Source organism: Solanum pennellii, chromosome 4 (genome assembly GCF_001406875.1).
Source record: "Solanum pennellii chromosome 4, SPENNV200".
NCBI classification, from domain to species: domain Eukaryota; kingdom Viridiplantae; phylum Streptophyta; class Magnoliopsida; order Solanales; family Solanaceae; genus Solanum; species Solanum pennellii.
Window position 1 is genome coordinate 71458066 of NC_028640.1, and position 8059 is coordinate 71466124.

The following is an 8059-nucleotide window of genomic DNA, read 5'->3' on the forward strand; positions in this document are numbered from 1 at the left end:
CTTACATGTGACATATTTGATAATTGGATCCATATTTTGTCTTATAAAAAAGTTTAATTACGCTTCCTAATTAGTTGTGTTTAAATAGGAAAAGATAAGTCATAGGTTAAGAAGTCTTATAACAGAAAAAGGCATAGGCAACTGTTCTTGTTATGTATTTTTGTAATTTTTTTTCTAATTACTTAGCTTTTGGGTTGAGTTGAGCTCAAAATCCATTTTTATATAGTATCGAGTCAAGAGTTAGACTCATTTCAATTCTTTGATCACTAATAACGGACCCCATATTATATTGTAATGCTCCAAATATGCTGTTTGAGAATCTAATAATTTTTTTGTAACTTTTTTATATTATAACTATATATAACATATCAATTAAGAAATAATTAAGACAAAGTTTACTATGAATCAATTTTGAATCGCATATCAATCCTTTCTTAAAACCGTTTGAATTAAGCCAATCAAATAGCCCGAGTTGATAAAATTAGCAGGTCATTAACTCACCTAAATCCAAAATGGGAAAATTACACGGCTAAGCAAATTAATACTATTTAATTACTCATTATAGCTATAATTTGCTATAATTACCACTCGCAATTAACATTATACATTAATTGCATGGGTTGACTTCGAATTGTATAATTAGTCACGTTTGTATATGTATAATTCGTCAGGATATACAAATACATATGTATAATATACAATTATTTAACCTATATACATATACAATTCACCTTTCTCCCACTCTACGCTCTCTCTCTCTCTCGCCTCTCTCCTCCCTCTCTCAATCTCGCTCGCCTCTCTCCTCCGTCTCCCAATCTCTTGCCATATATACAAATGCATATGTATAATATACAATTATATACATATACANCGCGCCTCTCTCCTCCCTCTCTCAATCTCGCTCGCCTCTCTCCTCCGTCTCCCAATCTCTTGCCATATATACAAATGCATATGTATAATATACAATTATATACATATACAATTCACCACTCTCCACTCTCTGACCTATCTCGCTCGCCTCTATCCTCCCTCTCTCGATCTCGCTTGCCTATCTCCTTCCTCTCCCAGTCTCGCTTGCCTCTCTCTCCCTCTCCCAATCTCTCTAGCCATATATACAAATACATATGTATAATATACAATTATACAACCAATATACATATACAATTCACCTTTCTCCCACTCTTTTCCCTCTCTTTTTTGCCTCTTTCTTCTCTCTCCTAGTCTCGCTCCCGTCTCTCCTCCATATAACATGTAGCTACAAATTATAATTATCAAACTATAACAATAAAGAGTAATTAATTATTTTTCATTGGTTTTATGTAAAAGTTTCCCATCTAAAATTAGCAGGCCCTAGTTGCAACTCACGAGGACTCAAATGTCAATTCTAGTGTTGTACAGGCACTCTATTGCAATTAAGTCAAAATCATATTTATATGAAATTAAAATACATTAAACGAAAAAGAGCCTAAAATACCCTCAAAGTATTGGAAATGGTATAAAATTACCCTCCATCCACCTATTGGCTCCAAAATACCCTTTCCACCCACCTATTGGGTCCAAAATACCCTTGTATCCACCTTTTGTTCAAAATTGACCACTTATTTAACGGTTTTATATCTAAACTATTTAAATATTTTTTAAATACGTGGCGCTCAACTATTTGTTATAATTTAACTTATTAGTATAATTTATAAATCAATCCACTACCCACCCATTACTAATTAAACCCCTCCAAATTAATAAATGTGACGGGTTTATTAATTGGGTGGGGTTTAGTTAGTAATGAGTGGTTAGTGGGTTGATTTATAAATTATATTAATAAATTAGATTATAACCAATAGTTGAACGCCAAGTATTTTAAAAAATATTTAAAGAGTTTAATTTTAGAACAATTAAATAAGTGGTCAATTTTGAATCAAAGGTGGATCACAAGGTATTTTGGAGCCAGGTGAACGAGAAGAGCATTTTGGAGCAATAAGTGAATGAAAGGTAATTTTATACCATTTTTAATACTTTAAGGTATTTTAGGCGCTTTTTCGTACATTAAATAAGAGACGTAAGAAAGCAGCAGAATAGCCACTTTCCGCCACCGCAAGCCGTTTACAGTGTGAGGTGCAATGGGTTCCGATTGCGCTGACTGAACTCTGAAGGTACTTACTAATTTCCTTTGTTTTAATGGCATTCCTATTTTACACTTTCACTAATGTAATTGTATAATAGCAATGCCCAAAAGTGTTAGGTGAATTGAACAAATAGAGAGTTGTGCTAGTGGTAGGGGATGGGAGGAATAACTTTGTTTGTTAAAAGTGCTTAAGAGTGAGTAGTTCCTGGTATTTGTTGTTGTTGTTGGTAGGTGATAAGCTTCCCGTGAAATTATTCGAGCATAGTCTGATATCATGGTTGTAAAAAGNAGAGTGCTTAAGAGTGAGTAGTTCCTGGTATTTGTTGTTGTTGGTGGTAGGTGATAAGCTTCCCGTGAAATTATTCGAGCATAGTCTGATATCATGGTTGTAAAAAGAAAGGCATGAGGAAGACTTAAAATCACAGGGAAGCAATTTGTCTCAATGAACCTCCAATTTCTTGAAATCCATGTAATAATTGTGATGAACAGAGGCAATATGCACTGGTTAGATTAAAATAGTCGCTAATTACATATTTATGTTAGATCCTGTATTTGATAAGAGTCTTTTAAGTTTGTTTAGAGATTGTATACCAGTTTAGGGATTGGTTCAGATATAGAGAATCTCTAATTTGCCTTATAAGACAAACAATTGAGTGGTATAATGGAACAGCCCAAATCCAATGGAATGGATATAGATAATTCATATAGCCGACCTTAACTAGTTTGGGATCAAGGTGTAATTGTTGTTTTTACCTTTCCTAGCCGTCAATTCTGGTCCAAAAGGAAGGATCTTCTAATTCCTCCTTATTTATCAAAATTATTTGCATTGCTCAAGTATTGCAAGATGTAACTTGCTGTCAATATTTTTATGAATATACTAGGATTAAGCTACCAATATTTACACAATTCGCACCCTTTCCAGGGTACATTACTCAATATTTGCAAGCCTATGTCCATCAGTTTCTCCAACACATATTAAGTGCTTAGGATGGAGGTGAAGATGAGGAATGTTATGATATCATGCATTTCTATGAGTAGAGCGAGCTATTTTCTTACGCAACTTGTCTTCTTAGTCCTCCAGTCACGCATGCTCTAATTCCTCCTCTCGTGGTCTCTGACATCTAGCTTGGTCGAGTATTGATGCAGATATTAAACATCTGAGACCTTGGTGGTTCAATTCTTTTTGTTCCTCAAGTGGTATGCCAACTTATCCTTGGTCCGGTTAAGCACATTAACATTTTAAATGAGATATGACTTCAAAAATTGCCTTCAGGAGTCTTAGCTCAAATGGAAATTCATGATTTTAAAAGATACAAATCGAACACATAACAAGTATGTATGGTTGTCTATCTTCTAAATGATTTCACCTCACTAAATGAATCTAGTTAGAATGGGAACTAGAAATATTTTGAAAGACTAGATCATTGACATTGGGTATGTTGTTGTTATAGATCAAGTTGAGCGGGTACAATTTGTAGGTGTTGATAAGAAAATATTCAGAAGGACAACTTGCACTTTTGTTCAATTTATTTCTTAATCTCAAACCCTGGATTATTGCACTTGGCTGATCTTTAATTTGTTCAAAAGGAGACAATCTGGACCTTTCAGTAATGTAATCAACAAATCTTTAAGAATCCCATATATTGCAAGTCTTCCACCCCTTTCTTCTTTTGCCCATTCCTCATATCCTTCATCAGCCCTTACAGACCTTGTCCCCTTATGTACTCCTAAATTCTGCTCCCTACTTCCAGTAACTTTGCTGTTTGCCTTGCAAACTGCATTTTTTAACAGCCTCCCCCCTGGTTCAGAAACGAGGACGCATCATGTGCAATAAGATTGAGGAGGAATTGCATGCATAGCTTGAGGGTAATTAAAGATGGGGTTGCAATGCAAGGTGGCGGAGAAGGTCTTAAAGCCACTCAGTGTTCATTTGGATGCCACTTACACAGTGGTGATCACTCTCTTGCTATTCAGTTTTCACCTCCATTTTGTTAGTATGGTGCATCAAAAATACACCACGCTCTGATAATTTACCACACCTGCTACGATGTTGTTAAAAATGTTTTCTTCACAAAAATTAATTTGAGTGAGTTTGTTTTTTTCAATTCAATCGTAGATAATTTCTGAAGAAAGGTCATATATAGCCATAAAAGAATCCAAATTAAGTTAGTTGTGGATCTCTTTAGTCCGTTGTTGAGCAATATCTTCATTGAATTCGTTCGTATTAAACCTATTCAGGGAGGATCCATCAAATGCTGAATTATTTCATGCTCATCTCATCGACATAAGCATGCAGTTGACTAGTGTTCTTTTAAATCAAAACAGAAATTTTCTTATTGAGGGTTGGATACCCTTAAAGGGGTTAATTTTTAGTGTTTAACCATAGGATTATTACTCGCATTTCCTTACATCATAATCATCTATGTNCCGTTGACTAGTGTTCTTTTAAATCAAAACAGAAATTTTCTTATTGAGGGTTGGATACCCTTAAAGGGGGTAATTTTTAGTGTTTAACCATAGGATTATTACTCGCATTTCCTTACATCATAATCATCTATGTCTTCTTCACTTAAAAAATGTGTAATCTTAATAGTTATGAAGTTTGCAATGCCCCTAGAACTAATCTAATTCATATGTGCAGTATTCATGTTGAAACCTTTAGAACTGGGGTTAATCTTTTATCGCGATGATGAGTAGTATTTGGTGATGTATTGTTGATGATTCTCAACTCACGTACTCGTGACAGATCCTCATATGTCAGAGTTCAAGATTTACCTTAGAAAATGAAGGTGGACACCATTGTACAACTACCTCAAATGTTCAACTGTAGAGTTGGTTACCTCCCTAGCTACCACCTATGTAGGTTTTTCAATTGGAGGTTTGTACAAAGACGCACTATGGAGGAATCTAATATAATTGATAGAGTTGAGACTTGAGAAGATACTAGCTAGATTACAAGGGAGGAACTTGTCAAAGAGAGGAAGGGAATTCCCATTTATCAAATGTTACTTTTCCGCACACCAACTAATAGGACAAGAATCTGGAGAGGTTAGAGGAATTTTGTATGGAACTTAATAGCAGAAAGTTAGGATCATAATTTGGTTAGTTGGAAACCGTCACTTCCCTAAGAAAACAGAGAGGAACAAAGCATGCATCGAAGGGAGTAGGATTCACGTTTCTAGAGTCAAAAAAATCAATGTTTGCATAATCTTTCTTTCTGGTTTAATAGCAATCTGTTAGTTAGTTTAGACCACTACATTGATTTCCTCAATTGTTAGGAGGGAAAGAGTAATAGCTTGTCTGTTTGGTCTATGTATGAGTCCTGATTCCTTTTATACCACTTTGGTACCTCTTATTTAATATCTTACCTTATAAAAAAAAATGGGACTTGAGTTGAGGTGAAAAGTCTCGGACTGTTCAAGAAGGCATCGTGGGAAAAAGGATGTGGAGTTTTGAGACTAAGTAGCAGGCTATGTGGAGGGATGATAGCAAAAACTGTGGACAAGGTAGGGAGCCCGAGGATCATTACATTAGCGCTCCTTCGTGACTATTGAGAAATATCATGAAGGGAAGAAGAGACTTCAGAAGTAGTAGCATTTTTAAGGTTGGGATGGAAGCAAAATTAGCCTGAGAGATGATAGGTGGAGTGGAGATGTGAGCTCGGGATTTTTTTCCGAATATATGCAGGATCTTGAGTCTGTGGGAGTTGAAACATAACATATCAGGAGGGTTTCAAGTATGGGAGATATATGAGACTTGAGTTTTGGGAGAAATTTGCAGGATTTGGAGGTAACTGAATTCTAGAGATTGCTCGTGGTGCTTTGAAACATCATCCTTCACTCACTAGCCAGGACTCGTGTAAGATGAGGAATGGGGAAGGATGGATTGTTTTCAATTAAGTCATTTATCATAGAATTTAAGACTGGGAGATTATTCGCATCAGCTGGTGCTTCATATGCATGTGGGGTGGGGTGCAAAAGTTTGGACCATCTCATTTTACTTTGTAATATGGCAACACAATTGTGTATAGAATATAATCATAAAGGGTGCTGAAATGAAAAACAAATATAAAGAAAGAGCAAACAGGATACATTTTTATTTTGATAAAGTTCATAACAGAAGCTCAAGAGTCCTACATGTTATGGATTCACTATACAGTATCTCAGTAATATTTTACAAAAGCTACCGATCCTTTGTTTCTCTCTTTAAATTCCTTTGTAGTAAAAGTCATACAAGGTATCATCAGTATTTTATTGCAGCTAATCAGATGCATCATCTTTGTAGGTTGAGAGAGTTCACTGGGGGCAAGGATCAAATATGAAGTGAAAAAATAATAATAGGGCACGCGTAAAGCATTTAGAAAGATGAGGATGGCAATTGCCCCCAACAAAACAATGTAAATCCGCCACTTGAGAAAAAAGCACAGAATAGATATCTTGGATTCACTGAGGTAACTCTTTCGCTTCCAAGTTATTTAGATCCACACAAGGAAAATATGTTTTAGCCTTAGAGACTAGTTTTATTAATTTATGAACATCTACTGCTGGTTTTATACAGTTCTCTCTTTCATTAAAGCCTTATGAAATGTTGGATTAATTGCAATAGTTGAGAATCCCCACAAAGTGGAACTCTCAGCCTTGATAAAGATTTGGTTTTTATGTGTGCTTACTGATGGGTCGCCGTCCTATTAAATTTTTCACATTTCACATAGTATGTCATTTTTAGGAGACTGACAAATTGCAAGCGGGAGAATGAATCAACTAACTTCCTGATTAGTATATTCAGCATATGGGAATGAATATGTAGTGTCAACTATTCTTTTCCTTTATGACTTGACTTCTACTATTTGTAAAGACAAATGTATGTTATGGTGATTGATAAAGCTGTGTTGTTTCTCAAATCTCATTTGTGCATACTATGTATGCAAAGATATATTTACATATTCACATGGGGTATGTGTACTTAATGAAACAAAAATTCATCAATACGAACATAGCCAGATCCAAGATTTAAAATTTAAGGGTTCTTACCATTTTAAAAATAATACGAAAGAGAGAGAAAATAAAGGTCGGCATTTTTTTTGTTGAAAATAGAAGGTACTTATAGTGCTCCAGGGGAATTGAACACTCATCAAAGAGCTTCGAGCTTTGCTGTTACTTTTAGTAATGGGTTCCCAAGTAACAGTTCCTTATATATTTAACGGATTCTCAATAAAATACAGGGTTTGGACAAAAGTTACTGGGTTTCTGGCAATCCACATAGTATACACTGCATCCGCCCCTGACTACTGATTGTAGTGGAGCGCCTTCTTTGAATAAGAAATGACTGCTACAACCCTTGTGAATATGTGTTAACTGCTAACTAAAATCAATGTTCATCAATGAGTGCATGCTCAAAGAATACAATGTATGATGGATGTGCAGTTATACAAGAGTAGACAAGATTAGAAGTGATCACGTTGGCAAGAAGGTTCAAGTAAGGCATCAATGATAAATTAGAGAAGATCGCTTGAATTGATTTGGTCGTGACCCACGTCAACCACAAAATGTGTAAGTCCATAGATGTGAAACCATGGTGAATAAAGGTAATAAAAGAGGATGAAGTTGTCTCTAAGTATATACAATCTCTTGGGATCCATGCAGATCTAGTGAAACATAAGGTGCAATGGAAGAAAAAGATCTGTATAGGTGATACCTTAGTTGAGAATATGTTTTAATGATGTTGGCAATTTTACTTTACGTCCTCTGCTTTTCTAATAGGTAGTATTATTATTACTTTGAATAATATTGGTTTGCGATGAGTTTATATAGAGTAACATGGTCAGTAAGGATTCATATAGCAAACCCAACTTGTTTGAGTCTGAGGTACGACTGTTATTGTATTTGTTAATTTGATAATGGTGATTGAAACAACATAATCATCCTAAAGTTCTATCTG

At 35.2% G+C, this 8059-nt stretch overlaps 1 long non-coding RNA gene across 1 annotated transcript; it reads left to right on the top strand.

Annotated features, from left to right (window-relative positions):
• Positions 1–2026: 2026 nt before the first annotated feature.
• On the top strand, positions 2027–8059 carry LOC107016248. Its single transcript, XR_001456439.2, has 3 exons — positions 2027–2150; positions 6407–6572; positions 7344–8059. It is a non-coding gene; the product is annotated as an uncharacterized LOC107016248 (long non-coding RNA).